Genomic DNA, 17,840 nt, shown 5'->3' on the forward strand with positions numbered 1-17,840 from the left:
CAGAACTTTCTCAGAATAGTCATCTACAGAAAAGGATGAGAAACAAAAATAAAGGAATGGAGTTCTCCAAAACAGTGGGGTGGGAGAAGGGAGGGATGGAATCAGGAGTCGGGTTGGAATTTTGCAAAAAAGGAAATCAAGAAAATGGAGGAGAAGGGGGCTGGCACGGAGCCCAGAGCAGGGCAGCCAGGGGGTGGGGCTTCCAGGGTTCCTCACCGAGGACTTCCAGCGTCCACCTGTTCCTGGCCTCTGGGTATCAACAGAAGTTTAAATTCAGGCCTTACCTCGGCTGATTCTCTTGGCTGGTTCTTTGCTCTCCCGGGATGGCTTATCTGGCTGCCAGCGTCATTTGCCTCCTCTAATTTGTGTTTAAATTAAAGTTCCCACAAAACAGGGGCTTAATGTGCTATTACTGAGAGCTCCTGGCCCCCCTGCCGCTTCAAAAGTCGAGGAGAGCTGGAGGGAAGAAGCCACTGTGCACGCATCTAGGCTGATCCCACTGGAGGAGGGATCTGGCGACAATGATCCTACTGGGTGTCTCTCCAGTCCTTGTTGCTCTCTCTAAATGGTGCCTTCTGGGGGCAGGGCAGAGCAAGTCATGCTCACAGAGGGCTTGGGGATCGACATAGGGCCCTGTCATAGGGCTCCCTGTAGGTGGTCACCTGTTTTCAGGACCTTGGCAACAAGGCAGGGAAGATGGGCAATAAGAAGAGGGTGGGGGTAGAAAATAAGAACAAAGCTTGAGGGTCCATTTTTTTAATAACACTTACACAGAGTGGTCAATATGCCTGCATGTCCTAAGGACCTCATAACCGTAAGCTCATCTGTCTCCAGGTAGTTTTGTCATTATCATCAGCTCCTTTTTTTTATAGGTGGGGAAATGGAGGCACAGAGAGGTCAAGTAACTTACTCAAGATCACACAGCTAATAAGAGGTAGAGCCAAGATTCAAATCCTTACAGTCTGGCTCCAGATTCTGCCTAGGCTGTCCCTTAAGCTGAGATTTGTCTGTCACCCTGCCAATCCCTTGATCACAAAGTGAGCCTTCTCTTTGATTGTCAGGGCAACTGAGGCAGAGTGAAGCTCCTTTCTGCTCCCTCTTTCCCTCTCTGAGCCACAAGATTCCATCTATAAAATGAGGATAAGGCACTTGGAGGGACTAAGGGGCTAGGAAGGCTTCAGGTGACAGCTTGTCAGAGTGGCCATCATGGGGTCCGTCCTCAGTCATTATTCCTTCCCTTTGCCTAAGCACAAGCCTTCTGGCTGCAACTTTCTGCATCACCTCTCGATTCTGCTTTCCAGGGTGCTTCAGGCAGTGATTCCTCATTCCTCAGTGAAAATCCCTAGGGAGTTATCCCCTATTTCTTAGTCCAAAACCTCTCTCTTCCTCCAGGGAACCCCTGGAGAAGAAGTGTAATAACTGCCCGTCACCCCTCCCCCATGTAGACCTAGGTGGGCCAGTCAAGGTCCCAACAGAAAACACATGATATTCAAAAGGGCTTCACTGAAGAGAGTTTAATGACATGACGATTTTCCAGTTATAGATAGTATTCAGGGAATCAATAAGGGTAGAAACGGTGCCAGTAAAACTGGGGTTGGGGAGAGTGGCCACCCAGCCAAGGGCCACTGCGGAAACACAACCCCTGCTAGGACTTTAGGCAGACAAGGGAGGAGGTGGGCAAGAGACGAGGAACCGAATACCTTGGCTCCTCTCTCCCTTCCCTGCCAGGACCCCTGCTGGCCAAGTCCGACCACAAAGGAGAATTCAGGAGCCCAGGTGATGCAGTCTGCGTAGGGCAGCCTCCAGGGCCAGGGATGCCCAGAGAACAGAGGCAGCAAACCAAATCACCCGGCCCACTCCACCCGGGATTCCCTTAGAACTGACAGCCTTATCTCAGCAGCTTTATTGCCGCGTTTGTCGCTGCCTGCAGCCAAACAGTGACCCAGCTCATAAGGAAGATGGGATCCAGGCAGAAAGAAGCTGGAGGAAAGGGGGCTGCACTGAGCACGAGGAGGGTAGTGACATCAAATGGAGATATAAGATGACTCTCCCACCTCAGCACTTGGTACAAATCACTGTCACCTTGCTCCTGCCTCCCCTCTCTAGACCGTAGTCCCTGTAGGGCGGGGATCTGGTCTTGTCCATCCAGGACACCCAGCATGGTGCCTCTTAGGTACATGATCAGAACTTGTTGAATAAATAAAGGGCTAGCAAGTAAATGGATGAACAAACCTATACACTGTTCACGTGCACATGCTGGGCCCACATCTGGGAGCACTGATGAGTGAATCACACAGCTCCTACAGGAGTTTTATTTCCATCATGCGCCACCTCAGATTTTCCATGTAGCCGTTCAGTCACTGGCCGCCCTAGCCCTCTGAACTGGCCAGCAGCTGCGCTTGGATAGCACCCGTTCAAACGTGCAGTGACTTCATTGGGCTCCTCTTGATGAGGGAATCAGGGAAACAGCAAGTTCCTTCATTGCTCACAGCAGCCCTCCTGTGCGCTTTCTCCGGAGAAGTCTCGATCCATGGCAAACCGTCTGTGGTATTCCCGGCTGGAGCCCTTGGCAAGAGATGGGAGGCGAGAATGACAGTGCCAAGGAGGCAGCTGAAGGATCGTCACCCTGGGAGCCACAGCTCTGCCTTGCTTTTTCCAATGGGCCATAAAGACTGAGAGAGGCAGGGGGAAGGGGAGCGGGGGTGGCCAGGAAAACACACTCGAGTTCCCAAGTGGAGTCCCAGTGCCAAGCCCACCTGGTGCAGTGATGACGCACAGACTCTAGGGCGGGGGGCTGGCTTCACAATCCTTGCTCCGCCACTTGTGGGCTGTGTGACCTCGGCCAAGACCTTGGGCCTCAGTTTCCTCATCTTAAAAAACATATGTGGTGACTACTAATACCTACCTCATATGGTGGTGGAAAACAGATGAGTTCATCACCATGAAATATTTAACAGGGTCCATGATCTGCAGTAAGCCATACATAAATTTCATCACATAAAATTGAGCAGGACACTCGGGTTCTAGCCTCACAAACTTTTTTCTCCTATAATAATAAGCCCAGCCTTGGATACCTTTTATGTTTGCTGTAAAAAGTGAACAAATGCATATGAAAATTATAACGTGTTAAAGTTTTGTTATTTGTCATCAAGTTCGAGTACGTGTCTTGATTTAGCAGGGGTGGGGGGATGCTAAAGGGCTGTCAATCATCAGCTGCTGCTGATCTGCCTTGCTGCGGTCCCCTTCTTGTCAATGTCATCAGCCTTTGGCTTGTTCAAGCCTCTGGTTGACAACATCCAGGCCTCTCGTGGTCCCTCCCACACAGCAAGGACTGGAAGGAAAAGGCTTTTGAAAGCAAAACTGATCATTCCCTTCCTGCCCACGAGGCAGGTGTAGACAGCGGACACAGGCTTCGAGAGAAGAGCTGGCGCCGCCACCTCAGCCCTCATTGCCTTTGGGCAGGAGGGGAGGGGATGAGCCAGAGCAGGACAGGGGAGGGCAGCCAGGTCCTCTGCTTCCCGGCCTCAGAAGGAGATGAATTTGTCTTTGTTGCGGAGACCAGGGGATGAAAACAAATCCACACCCCAGAGTCCGTACAAATGTGCATGATTGATTTCAAATAGTTACTTAATCTCTGAGTCAGTTTTTCTCATCCTCAAAATGGGGATGATATTACCTAATTCAAAGAGTGAAAATGAGTGAGATATATAAATCCCTTGGTATATGGCTAGTCCAATACACGGTAGCTACTACTAGCTTATTTTTTTATTGTAGTTGATTTACAATGTTGTATTAGTTTCTGGTGTACAGCATAGTGATTCAGTTATACAAATATATATGTATATATCCTTTTTATTTTTTTTATTATAGGTTATTACAAGCTATTGAATACAGTCTCTGTGCTACACAGTAGGACCTTGTTGTTTATCTATTTTGTATATTATAGTTGTATCTGCTAATCCTAAACTAATTTATAATTTATCCCTCCCCAGCCCCCTTTCCCCTTTGGTAACAGTAAGTTTGTTCTGTATGTCTGTCTCTTTCTGTTTTGTAAATAAGTTCATTTGTGTTTTTTTTTAGATTCCACATGTAAGTCATATCATATGACACGTATCTTTGTCTGTCTGACTTACTTCACTTAGTGTGATAAACTCTAGGTCCATCCATGTTGCTGCAAATGGCATTATTTCATTTTTTCTTATGGCTGAGTAGTATTCCATTACTATATATATACTGCAGCTGCTTTATCCAATTATCAATGGACATTTAGGTTGTTTCCGCGTCTTGGCTACAGTAAATAGTGCTGCTGTGAACATCGGGGTACATACATCTCTTTGAATTAGAGTTTTCTCTGGCTATATGCCCAGGAGTGGGATTGCTGGATCATATGGCAAGTCTACTTTAAGTTTTTTAAGGAACCTTCATGCTGTTTTCCATAATGGCTGCACCAAATTACATTGCTACCAACAGTGTAGGAGCGTTCCCTTCCCTCTACACCCTCTCCAGCATTGTTTGTGGCCGCCCTAACTAGTGTGAGGTGATACCTCATTGTAGTTTTGATTTCACTAGCTGATATTTTGCATTCTCTGCACACCATTCCCTCTGAGGGAGGGAGAAGCAGCGCTGCTTTCCAGACTAGAAAATGTGGTGGCAGCAGAAAGTGATGTACAAGTCTGCTTTTTTATGTATTCTTTCTGGAGCATGTAGTAAGGACCTCATTTGTTCATTCATTCATTCATTCACCAAATGTTTACAGAACTCGCCATTACTTTGCTCATTTGTATTTTTCTTACTCTCACCACTAGAACTGCGAGGCTCACAAGGGCAGGGCCAGCGTCTGTTGGGTAACCTGGGTGCCTTGTGCATACTTGCTAGGTGAGTGAAAGGATGGAACTCGAAGCCTGTCTGCAACACTGGGATGGGCTAGGCAAGGAGGTGGGGCATCAGGCCTGGCTTCTAGGCTCCATCACACCCCTGAGAACAAAACTTTCCCTTGACCTTGGAGCCTCCACCGACCTTCCTTCAGCTGTGAGATACTGGCGGATCACTGGAGACCAGACTTGGGGAACCTCTTCTGCACTGAGAAGGCATCCATTCATCTCTGTGTCTCTGAAAGCCCCGGAGAAGGGTTTGAGTCCCCCACTCTGAGGAGCACAGCAAGTGACCCAAATGCCAATGGGTGAGAATGGAGGGGGTAGCCCCCTCAGTAACTCACTGAGGGAGGAACATTCCAGCTGAGCATGTGTAATTAACACAAAAGGAGGCATGTTCCCAAGACCCTGCTTTCCCAGATGTTGGCTATTCCTCACTTAAGACATACCCATTCTTGCCCACAGACCTCGTTTGACATGATCCAGGCTGTCTAGAGACACAAGAGTTACGGGAGAATCATAATATCCAAAAGGAAAAAACAACCCAAATATCCATCAGCTGAAGAATGGATAAACAAAAGTGGTGTATCCACACAATGTAATATTATTCAGCCCTAAAAAGGCACGAAGCACTGATACACGCTACAACATGGATGAACCTTGAAAACAATACACTAAGTGTAAGAAGCCCATCACAAAATGTCACACAGTATGTGATTCCCTTCATATGAAAGTTCAGAATAGAGAGATCTGGAGAGACAGAAAGCAGACCAGTGTTTGCTTAGGGCTGGGGTATGAAGCGGCCTGGGGTAGTAACTAAAGGGTATGAGGTTTCTTTTAGAGGTGATGAAAATGTTCTAAAATTGACCATGGTGATCGTCACACATATCTGTAAATATACTAGAACCACTGAATTATACACTTTAATGGCGAATTGTATGATGTGTGAATTATATCTCAAGAAACTTGTTTTTAAAAGAGAGAGGGAGAAAAAGAGAAGTTGAGATGGAACAGGAGGGCCGTGATCAGGAACAAAGCCCAGGCACTGTCCGTTCTGGCCGTCCCCCAAGCCAAAGCCTGCATGTCACACAGGCAGTGTTATGGTAGCCCCCAAGCCGTGACTTGAGAAGATAAATTGGCCACAGAGGCATGGAGCTGGGTCCCTTCTCCCCTGACAGCTCCCTCTCTGTGTTTTTTCTGGCACAAGAAACATTCTGTCTTCTTGTATAAATAGGGGAAATTTATGACAGTTTTCCCCTTCTCCTCCCTGGTGGGCTACTAGGAAGGGGCTGGGGGTTGGGCGGAGGGAGATATAAATGTGGAAAGACTAGAGGGAGTCAGGGATCTGGGCTCTGGCCCCAGCTCTGCTCTGACCATCTGGGTGAGGAGGCGGCGGGAGCAAAGGTGCAGCCCGCTCATTCCCAGGCCCAGGGAGGCGGGTCTCCCAGGCAGGCGGGTCTCCCAGGCAGACATCCAACAGGAGGGACTCAGGGGAAATCAAGGAAACACGGTTTGGCTATCCCAAAGCTTTATCAGAGGAGACACCGGCCCCCTGCCTGGTTTGGGTTATTTCTGCCCTTGCGATTTGTTGAGGCAGCAACCTCAACCTTTGATGTTTTGGTGGTTAGAGGACTCATCTTGGATTCAGAAAATGACAGAAAAACTAAGTGTCCAACCTTAAGCAAGTCACTTCCAGTCTCTGGGCCTCATCTGTAATTTAAAAAAAGGAGGGGAGGGGATTGAACTTTCAAGCATTTTCACACTGGTTTTAACCTTTTTTTTTTTTCTTCAAATAAAACCTGATGTAGCAACACATCTAACATGGGTGTCCTGCTGAGCTTCTTGGGTTGAAGCGAGGGTGACGCGGGGAGACACCCAGGCCCCCTGTGGTGACGTGAAGGGGCTTGGCCAAGCATAGGATGATCTCCAAGGTCCCCTCCATCTCTCAGGTGGGAAGGTGTATTGAGATGGATGATGGCAAAACTTCTATAATAAAGAGGACCCCAAACACAGTCACATATAGAAAACAAGTTTATTTCTGACAGAACACTCTGGAAGGGAGCAGTCCCAGATGGCGGGGGCTCTGCTCCACCTGGTCAATCAGGAACTTGTTCCTTTCCTACTACTGCTTTGCCCCCTCTTAGGGGTTTCTCCTCAACCACACAGTCAAAGCTTAGTCTCAGGCAAATCTGGTCCAGTTCACGAAAAGGAGAACTTACCCAACGTCTTAAGGCTCTGATGGCAGCTGGGAAATGGAGTGTCCATCTGGGAGGCTCTCTACCCTCAGGGAACAAAGAGAGAAGGGATTTAGTGGACAACTGGCGGTCTTAATCCAGGACTCAAAAACTCAGCTGAGCCACCTTCTCCTTCTTTCCCTCCCAGAGGAGGGGAAATAGAACCCACAGTCCAGAAAATAGTGTGACCCCCCCATGAGGTCCAGCCATATACCCCAAGATCAGCAGTCCCAGAAAAGTGACTTGGAGGCTCTTCCAGAGGGAATACCCTTCCATCTACCTTCTTCACAAGGATGTGAGAAAAGCTTCCATCCCCACTGCTCCTCTGCCACTCCCTCTCTTGGTCCCATCTCATTCTCCAACCCCTGTCCCCAGTCACTAGGCGTGACTACAAATACGAGGGTGCAGGATGACCTGAACTAGGAATGGAAGGTGAAACGGGGCCGGGGAGCTGGGCTTTGCAGGTAGCCTAGGTGTGGTTTTGGTGGCAGGCAGACCCAGCTACCAGAAGTGTGACCTGAAGTGGGGATTGAGCTCTCGGAGCCTCAACGGAATCTTCTGGATATAGGAAAGACAGGACCACTTGTCAGGGTTGCTATGGGCATGAATCAGGATAATGGATGTACCCGGCATACAGTAGGCCCTCAAGAAATGGCAACTGATTTTACTGGGTGACAGCAAAGTAAATCTGATCCATACCCTCTGGCCTCACCTAGCCTTTGCATGGCCCTTCTTTCATCGCCTTCTTTGCAAATGCACCACTCCTGCCCTCTTCTCTACTTCCTATCCTCATTACCTTCTTATCTGAACCCTGATCTGTACTTTCCTCCTCCAGGAAGTCTTCGCTGACTGAAACATTCTCACTCACCACCCCCACCTCCATCTTCCAGCTGCCCCATGGTCCTGGCCTCAGCCTTGTCCCAACTCTACATGGGTCCTGCCTCACCCTTCAGAAAGTCCCACCTCCCCATTCAGAAAGTGTGCAGCAATGGAAGGGAGTTAAGATTTGTCATCAGGTAGATCAGAGTTCAGATTCCAACTGTGACACTTTCTAGCTTTATGACTTTGGCAAGTTACTTCATCATTTTGGACTTCTCCACTTTCTACAACCTCTCGAGTGAGGTCAGGTCTGGGGGCCGGTACATAGTTAGAGGGTATTTAGTAAATGTTAATCTCCTCTGTTCTACCCAGTCTCCCCCAGCCCACACTCCAGAGACTGACTCTTTATCAAAGGGAGATATTAGACCAAGAAAGTAATTCCCCCAGCACGGCCCTCCCAGGGAAAAAGAACTGACTTTCCTTTGAAGTCTGTGGTCACTGAGAGGGAACCATCAACCCAAGAGCCAGAGCAGAGGCCAAGGAAGAACTCAGGTGTCCCAGCTCCCAGGGCCCCCATGCCTCATTCTCCCCCTGCCCTCACAGCATGCGCCCCAGTTGTTAGACCAGACTCAGGGATGGGGGTGAGAGGGCTGATCTCATCACAAGCTCAGAGAATCCACTGAGCTCTTAACCTCTAAGAGGTTCAGTGCCCCAGCTCCAAACTTCCCAGATCAGAAAAGCAACAACATCAATAACAACTGATGTTTATCCAGCACTCCCTACAAGACCAACACTGTTCTAGGCACTTCGCACATACTAACTCACTTAGTCCTCACAACAGCCTACGAGCTGGGTACAATTAAGTCCACTTTACAGATGAGGAAACCGCAGTGTGTGAGGTTAAGCACCTTGCCTGAGGTCAGGCAGCTGGCATAAGGCAGGGCTGAGATACAAAACCAAGCAGTCTGGCTCCAGAATCCATGCTTTTAACCACTATTCTATCCTAAGAGCTAACATGTACTGGTAGTTTCCAGGTGCCAAGCACTGTGGAGAACACAGTACATGGATTTCATCTAACTGAGAACAGCCCCCTGAGCTGCCTTGCCTCACATCTCCACCCTCCCCCACCAGCTCCTCCTTCTCTAGGTGGGTTTTTGAACTATTAGCCCTTTCCTTCACAAATCTTCTTTACCCCCACAGCGCACAACCTTGTGCCCCAACTACTCCCATTCATTTCTCTCTCTTCCCCTCCCCCTGACCCCTAGTCCTTCCTCTCCCCACAACGCCCCCACCAAACCTTTTCAGTCCCTCCCCAACATCCCCAGCTGATTCCAATGAATTTCACCTAAAAAGACCTTCAGATGGCCCCCAGTCAGGCCCCTACTGTGCCTTGATCTCACGCCTGCCTCGGGGAGGCCTGGCAGTGGCTATGCTGGAGTCAGAAATAAAATCCTCCTCCTCCTTCCCCACCCCTACTTCCCATCACTCATCTGGGAATCCAGGGCGAAGAAGGGAGCTAAAGTGCAGAGCATTCATTTAATATTAACAAATTGAAATGAATTCTTTTAATGCCAATTAACGTGGAGCGGCCCCTTATTAATAGTAATTTAGATTCATACTTGGGAGAAGCAGGGACAGGGGCTGAGCCGAATGTGCCCAGAATGTCAATGTGACGCCTGCGCTGGAGACTGAGTGGGAGGGGCAGTGGCAGTGTTACTTCTGCCGAGTTGGGCTGTTTGCCTCAGAGGAACAGACAAAGTCACCAGGGGCAGATCTTTAGGAAACAGATCTCTCTGTAGTTTGATTTTTGTACCTGCAATGCATCTGAATAGACTGAAACCGTATCACATCATTTTGATGGTTTACTTCACAGTAACGCTAGGGAAGAATGTCCTCAGAGCTGAGATTTACCCCTAAACTCTGCTAAACCAGACGCCACTGACCCAAAGCGATCTCATCCCCAGGCCAGTTCTCTTTCCTTCTTTGTGTCATTTCAAAGCCAGAGCTGGAGATCAAAATGGGGTCCCCCAGTCCCTGCCACTTCCACCTTAATCAGAAGTAAAAGGAAAAGGAACAAAACATTGTCTCTCTCTTTTGGGAATCTTCTCCCAGGAGGTAAGAGAACCTACAGGCTGACCTCAAGCTAACAGCTTACATTTAAGGGGGGGGGGGGGAATCTGCTTGTACTTTTCTTAGAATTTAGGGACAAGGTGAGAACTGAAAACTCAATTTTATGTACCAAAGAGTTGCCCAGAATAGAGCCAAGGAGAAAGAGCTTAGTCCTAATTTAAAAGGCAAACAGAAATTCTGTTTTCCCTGGTTTTGCTGGCTTAGGCGCTAGAGGTGCCCAGAACCAGAACCCCAAGTGTAAGCTCTGACCCAAGTAGGACATTTTCTTCTTCCCAGGCATCCCTCCTTGGCTGGATGGGTGAGTCAGATTTGAAGCTGGGAATTGTGGCAGTTGAGGGGTAAGACTTCTGAGATGGAGGAGGCAGGAGGGCAAAGGGGACTGGGGAAGGGGAAGGAAATGTACAATATGGTGAAGTTTATAAAATATAAACTTTAAAGATGGTTTAACATACAAAAGATTGAATTTTAAGAAAAGGTCAGATTTTAAAAGGAGATAAAATACATCAAAATGGAAAGATTAAACTACAATTGAGGACAATGCATAAAACACTTCAAGTAAATTGTTCTTCAAAAGAGGAAGACTTGGAATGAATCAAAAGAGACATCATTCACACCCCCATAGAGTTTCCCAAACAATAAATTCATTTACAAAACAAAAAGTGAAATCCATACAAAACTAACCCTTGATCCACACAAGGAGAAAAAAAGAAACATCCTGGCAATGCAGTAACAGCTGAAAAACTAGTGAGGGAGGAGAAAAACAAACGAATAAACTTGAAACATGTTAACAGATTATTTGTAAATATTGAAACTGGAAGATGGGATGGAGAAAGGCACAAACTTGGCATCATCAGAAAAGTGAAACTTTCAAAAACATAAGGTGTAACTCATCTCCAAAGGAAACTCTCCTTAAGGAGAAGGTTCCTCTCCAAAATAACGGAATATAAAATTGATCTAGTAAGTACCACTCACCCTCCAAAAAAGGTATATTAATCTAAACTTAATGTTTCCCAAATTTGAAATTATACAAAAGGTTTGGGTTTTTTTTTTCCAACTAAGAAAAATAAAATCAGGTTTAAATCGTCTAATGGGACAGGAAGGGGGACGTTGTTTGCAGGTGCCAGAAAGGATGGGGGAGGGGTGTTTGTCCACTTACCCTGCTCTGGAGCGGCGGCCAGGACAGAAGAGGGTGCGGGACCCCGCAAAATCCTGCATGTTGGGGGAAAGAATTAAGGGATCCCGTTGCCATGCACGGATGAGGAGGGTGTAAAGACTAGGGGTACCCATTTCCCTACCTCCGCCGCCTCCCTCCCTCCTGCACCCAGGCCTTAGAGAGCTACTGAAAGTTACAAATTGCTTCCATTATTAGCTCATCCCGGGCGGCCTGGTCATTGGCCAAACCCGGACCACGTGGTCTCTCGTACCAATCGATCGAATTTCTAGTTGCAATTCTCTGTAAGTCCCTTGGCTCTGGGCAAGGAAGGGGGGGAGCGGTGGCAAGGGGACAGGGGAGGGGCTAAGGAGGGGGATCTCTTTGCCCCCTCACCCTCCCTCTCTGCCTTGTCTAGGCCCTGAGTGTCACCCCAGAAGGGGCTGAGGGAATGTTGTGGGTTGGGACACACGGGGGAAGACGCATACTGGAGGAAGCGAGAGACGTCGCCAGGGACCCAGGGCTCTCTCCTTCCAGTTCCCTGAGCCCCGCGGCCCCGCTGGCCACTCCCTCTATAGCGCCCAACCTGCCCCGGGCAGCCTGACCCGGTAACCCGATCGCTCCTCTCTCCGGATCACTGCTGCGGCCCCCACTTTGGGGCACATGCACCCGAGTCCTGCTTCCCAGGGCGAGCTCTGAATCAGGCGCCTGCGCTCTCCAGGGCGCCCTCCCCACCCCGACGGTGGAGTTTGCGCCCCTCCTGAGACAGTTTGAGAGAAGGACAAACTTTTGAGTGGAGAAAAATGAAGAGGAGCCCACCCGGAGCAGGTGAGCTGGGTCTGGGAGGGGTGCGCTTTAGCCTGAAAACGATCTGTCTTTCCCTATCTCTGTCTCTCTCCTTTTTACTCCATCCCGGCTCCCCTGCCGGCAGATACTAATCTGCCCGACCTCAGAGGAATTTGGGCTAGGGTTGAGCTGTCAGATGAGTGGCACGAGAGCAGCTTTCCTCCTGTAAGTTTGGGGACTAAGGTGGCAGCTGGCAGAGGAAGAAGAGTTGCTTCGGAAACTGGAGACAACAAGAGAAACTGGGGGTCTAGAGACCCATAGAGTCTGAGGGAAATCAAACGCAACTTGCAGGAACTTCAGAAAAGTTTCTGAAGAGAGATGGAGAAGAGAGCAGAGTAGGAGTTTTGAGGTTTAAAGTGGGAGGGAGGCCCCCCTGCTCCTTATCCTGAAGAACGGATGCATTTTTTTGTTTCCCAATCAGGACTGATTACACATGTTGAAAACCCCGGCCAGGTCCTGAACCTGCTCACCCAACAAGCTCTCAGAAACGCTTGGAGATCCCCGAAGGGCTTTCGCGGGGGAAGCGGGAGAAGCACTAGCCGAAAATAGTAGTTTTCAACTCTGCGGGGAAAGGAGCGGGGTATCGCCACAGAGCCTCAGCCCGGGACCTTCTACAGCCCCTGCTGCCCCGGGATCTTCTGCTGATTTTAAGTTAGGAGTGACATAAGAGAAGAAACAACTCCCAAATTTCTTCCTCTTCTTTTCCTTTTAATTCCAATTTGACTCAGAGACCCATTTCCCTAAATTGGAATCAAGGGAGGTCTCCTCCCCACCCCCCAGCACAACCACCTCCCTACTTTCTCCAGCTCACGCAGGAAGGCAGGGAAAAGAGCCTCCTACCCCCCCTACCCCATGCCCCCACCCCGTCTCGTGGCTGAGATAACCCACCCCAACCTCAAAGAGAAGTCCTGGGAGGAAGAAACGGAGGAGGCTCTTCAAAAGGGAGTCAAGGACAAAGGGTGGGTTCAGAGGGCTTGACTGAACTTGGGGGCCCCAGGTGGAAAGCTGGGGGAGCGGGCACGCCAGGGAACCGGGGCTGGCCTGCATGGTCTGGGAAAGAGGGCGAGCATGCAGGCCGCGGCAGGTGCACTGGCAGAGCCAGGGGAAATCTGGAGTCCCGTGGGGTTCCCGAAAGGGGAGGCCTGGCATGGGTGGAGGGTCTCTGTAGCGCCTGAGGTTTGCGGATCTGACTTGGGGAGCGGGACAGAAGGCAGCCGTTGCACTTGGACCACTTCTCAGAAGGACCGGGAGGGGCAGTGGATCCCAGGAGGGAAAATTCCCACAGTGATCGCCTGGTGTTTCTGGCCTGCATCTCAGAAGCGCCCAAATCACGCAGGCCTTTGTTTTCCCTGCAAATAATCCAGGGGCTGGCCTGGCACCTGCTCGTGAGGGAGATCTGCAACTGGGCCCACCTAGCTGAGAGGTCCAGGAGGGCCCCAGGCGGCACTGCCTAGCGGTCTCTGGGAGCATGGGCCTTGGGAGGGACATGTCCAGAGGCAGGCGTGAAGGCAACTGACACTCAAATCTACACCCTTTTCTTTCCTCGCATCCTGTGGCCCTGTGCACCTCTCCAGCGCAGAGGAGTTGGATGGAAGAGGTCGTCCTGCCCCAATCCCCAAATTAACACGGGAGCCCGCTGGGGCTTCTTTTGTGGGCCCCCCCCCCCAGCTCTGGGTGCACGAAGAGCGGGCCCCTGGCTCTGGACTTCGCCTCTCCCTCTTTGATGAATCCAGTCTTTTTTGCCCCCAACTCCCCAACACGCACCCCCCCCACACACACACACACATACACTTTGTGGAGCTGTCTCTCTTTTACTCTTTTCTTCTCTTCCTCTTTCCCTTTTACTAGGATTGATGGAGTGACAACAGTTTGGCAAGCGTCCCCTAAGCCTGTAGTGGGCAGCTGTGGACCCAGCCCTGACTTCTCAACTAGGGAGGAACAGCCTCATTCCTGGGCCCTTGAAATTGACCCCTACGTGGAGGGAAGTTGAGAGAGAATGGCATGAAGGTGGCTAGGCTGACAAAGGACAGAAGCCCTGATCTGGGGAGGGGGCAGTTTTACGCCATATGCCTGTTGCAGAGAGAGAATTTAGAAACAAAAGGAGATGGAAAGGAGGTCGGGGAAACAGCACAAAGGACTGAAAAATCAAGAGCAACAAAGAGAAAAGACTGGTGAGGGAAGAAAATACTTGAGAATGCCCCAGTGCTGGGGGCAGAGAAAGGGACCCAGGAGGGAGGCAGGGGAGACAGATGAAATAGAGGAATATTGATAAAGGACAGAATGAAGCAGCAAGATTAGTTTGTTGTATGAGAGAAAAAAGCAGAAAGGAAGGAAAGAGAGAGAAAGAAAAGAAAAGAAAAAGAAAGAGAAAGAAGAAAAGAAAGAAGGAAAATAGGAAAAGAAAAAGTAAATGAAGGGGAGAAAGAGAGAGATGGGTGGGAAAGGAGGAAAGCTAGGAATAAAGAAGGAAGGAAAAGTAAAGGAAGGGAAGACTAGAGAGAAAAAAAGTGGAGGGAGGACAGGAAGAAAGCAAACGAAGGAAGGAAAAATGAGAGATAAATATAGAGAGAGGGAAAAAAAGAAAGAAAACAAGGAGGGAACCGGGTTAACAGAAAAGGGGTCCAGACTCCTGAGGAGCAGCGGGAGGGAAGGAGCCAGGAGGAGGGTTAGTGGAGGCTTCAGCAGGGGCTCCCAAGTACCCAGGCTGTGCGGACCCTGGCCTCCCACCACAGCCCCACTGCCCCCGCCCCGCCCCAGTGCCCACCCCAGGCGGCTGCAGCCGGCACCACAGGGGAGGTGGAGGCAGAGGCCAGCCTCTTGAGACTCGCTTCTCCCTGACGTTGCCCAAGCAGCTGAAGAAGTAGCCGATAGAGTAGCAGGAGTTCCTCCGGCACTCACACCTGCCCGAAGTGGGCCTTAAGGCTCCGCAGGTCAAGAACTGGTTCCAGAAGCAGTGTTAGAAGCAGAAGGAACAGTTTAGAGAGGGGCGGATCTCTCATCCCACCCTGGCTCAGTCTCCTGAGCTGCCTCCCCTCTGACCCTGCTGGCCGAGGCTGTCTGTGGACCGGGCCGCTTTGTACTGCCATGCTCTGGCTCTGCGATCTTGGCCCTCGGTTGGGTCTCTCTGTCAAATGAGCCCTTTGCACTGGAGGGTTCTTGTGTCACTTTGGTTAGCCCGCCTGTATATGTGCAGGTGAGAGAGGGGTGAAGATAAGGCCTGGTCCATTCTGGGAAGGGCATCTTCATTTTCTTCTTTGGTGAGAAGGAAAATCTTCCTCCTTTGCCATCTTTATCACCATCCCTGGCTCAGAAAACTACCTTCCAGAACAGGGGATTTCTCCAGGCCAGAAGCGGTTGAATTAATCTGTAAAGGGTTTGGTGTGAGGTTTGCAGATGCTAGAGGAGCCAGAGGAAACATCTTACTCTGGGAAGAGACTGAGGACATGCCTTCCTAGAGCAAGCGGACGTTAGGTCTGCAGTGTATTTCACACACACACACAGTTTAGTTGGCAAAATGGCTTTAGAGTCAGCCTGTGGAGATTAAGCGGAGGTGGCTGTATGTCTGCAGCCTCCTGGGCCGGTGCTCCCACACCCTGTCCGTGTGCTCCAGCGGCAACCGCTCAGTTAAACCCAGTTAGATGACTCCTTTGTTTCCCCAAAGTGGGTTGGAGCAGGTCACGGAGGTCAGCATGTCTTCCAAGGGCAGCGTAAGCCTTGAGGGTGGGCTGGAGGACCCTGAAACCAGCGGCTGGAAAACCGCGTCCCCAGTAATCTTTGCAGTACATCTCAGGGAGGCCCCCGCCTGGTACTTCCAGCGTGGATTTTAGCTTTTCTCCCGTTTCTCAAGCTGCCTCTTTCCTTCCTTTATCTTTCTTTCTCCACCCCCACCCTCCACCTCTTGCTCCCTTCCTTCCTTCTCCTTGTTCTTTCCTTGTCTGTCTCTCGCTCTCTTTCCCTTTTCATCTAGTCCAGGCTGCGGCTCCGGTACTGCCTTCGCACCCAAAGGCTTTGCTCTGAGATCTTCAGATAAGTGAAAACGTGCCTTGTCCTCAGGAGTTCATTACCTGGATACAAATATGGGGATTGGAAGGTGAGAGGCAAAATGGGGAGTAAGCTTTGCTGATCGAGTACCGGGTGAATCAACTCATTTTCTGTATCAATCACGGTTAATGCCGTCACATCCCTGTGGCTTACCCCAGAAACCCTTCCCCATCTCGCCCTACTGCAGGCCACAGTCAGTCTGCCTCTGCTCATAGGGATGGCATTACTGGTGCCCCCAAGGTCGTTGCTCTCCTGGAGTGACTGAGGGCCTACAATGAGAGCTCACCTCGGTGCAGGTGGGATGAGGTCAATGATGCCAGGTCAGAGCCTCAAACTGTTAAATAAGCAAAGCCTATTTCCCTATTCCCAATGGGGTCCTTTAGGGGTCCTTTTTCCCTTGGATGGAGAAGCTGGTGGATTCTGGCTCTTGACCATCTCTCTAAGGAGTGCCCCTGATTAGCTGGGCCCACCTCCACCCCCCATCTGCTCAGCATAGAAGGGAGGCCACTCACTCCAGGCCTTGGAGGGGATGCAGACTGTCTGCCCAGAGCAGCTTCCTGACCCCATCCTGGCCCCTGCTGGGAAGGAGGGAACCCAATTCACAGGACCCGGAATCTCGAAACTCCACACAGACGAGCCGACCGCTGGGGCTGTATCCTGGAGCCTGATGCCGGAAGCAGCTTCTGCCTTTGGCTTCTCCTTGCTGCCTCAGCCTCTGCTCTGTTCAGCTGGCTATTGTGTTTTTCTCTCTCTCATTTAGGGGTGTTGGGGACAGGGAAGTGAAATGTTTCTCTTCATGCCCCTAGTCCTTCCCCATGCCCCCACCAAACCTCAAAGCTGCAGATAATAATGGACTGCAGCTTCCCGCCCTGCTCAGAAGCTACTCAAAGAGAATTCAGATTCTCTTCTGGGCAGGAGGAAGGACAGATGCTCCTTCCTCAATCCTCCCTTGCTCATTGATCCATTTGAAGGGCATGTGTGGGTCAAGATTGAGACTGGATGGCTTCAGTTGGTATAAAATTAGCATTTTTATCACACCAAAGGCTGAGATTTCTCAAATCAAGGAATAGGAGGGTTTCCGCCGGACCCATGCCTTTTCTCTGGCCTCTCAAACCACTAATGGTGTAAAGGTTTGTTGAAGTGGAGGAAGAGAAGGGAAATGAGCAGTTTGCTCTATCGAGAAATCAGTAGCCAGCAGGAGGGTATAGCTCAGTGGTAGAGTGTGTGCCTAGCAGGCAGGAGGTCATGGGTTCAATCCCCAGTACCTCCATTAAAATAAATAAATAAATAAACAAACAAACAAACAAATAAATCTAATTACCTCTCCAGCCCCCTCAAATAAAATCAATTTAAAAATTAAGAAGTCAGTAGCTTCCACTGTTCATTCCACTGATGTTTATTTAGTACCTGCTATGTGCAAACACTGTCCCTACCTCAGTTTGTCATGACGATCAGTAATGAGATTTTTGCTTCAGTGTGTGTGGACAAATATATGTAAATAAACAAATCAATGGAAAAGAAAGTTTGGATTTTGATTGCCGTCTTCCATATGCCCGGTCTCAGAGCCCCCATCTTCCCAGCTCAAGCTAGACCCAGTCAGTAAGAAAACAGGATGGCTCCAGGGCTCATTTGTCTCCCCATCTGCAGAAACATTAGAAAGGGAGCAAGAATCTTGCACTGGGATCAGCAGACATGAGAGCCCTGAAACACAGATTTGGGGATAGTGGGCAGAAGGGTCCCCCAAAGATA

The 17,840-nt window shown here is 49.8% G+C and overlaps 2 long non-coding RNA genes across 2 annotated transcripts; one reads left to right on the forward strand and one right to left on the reverse strand.

Moving 5' to 3' along the window:
• Positions 1-1,499: 1,499 nt before the first annotated feature.
• On the reverse strand, positions 1,500-11,398 carry LOC116156323 (uncharacterized). Its single transcript, XR_010382935.1, has 4 exons — positions 11,211-11,398; positions 7,091-7,148; positions 2,906-2,967; positions 1,500-2,565 (listed from the first exon to the last, which is right to left on the reverse strand). It is a non-coding gene; the product is annotated as an uncharacterized LOC116156323 (long non-coding RNA).
• Positions 11,399-11,494: 96 nt separating this feature from the next.
• Positions 11,495-17,613, forward strand: LOC135322394 (uncharacterized). The gene is made up of 2 exons (XR_010382937.1): positions 11,495-12,032; positions 12,472-17,613. It is a non-coding gene; the product is annotated as an uncharacterized LOC135322394 (long non-coding RNA).
• Positions 17,614-17,840: the final 227 nt, after the last annotated feature.

Source organism: Camelus dromedarius, chromosome 11 (genome assembly GCF_036321535.1).
Source record: "Camelus dromedarius isolate mCamDro1 chromosome 11, mCamDro1.pat, whole genome shotgun sequence".
NCBI lineage: Eukaryota > Metazoa > Chordata > Mammalia > Artiodactyla > Camelidae > Camelus > Camelus dromedarius.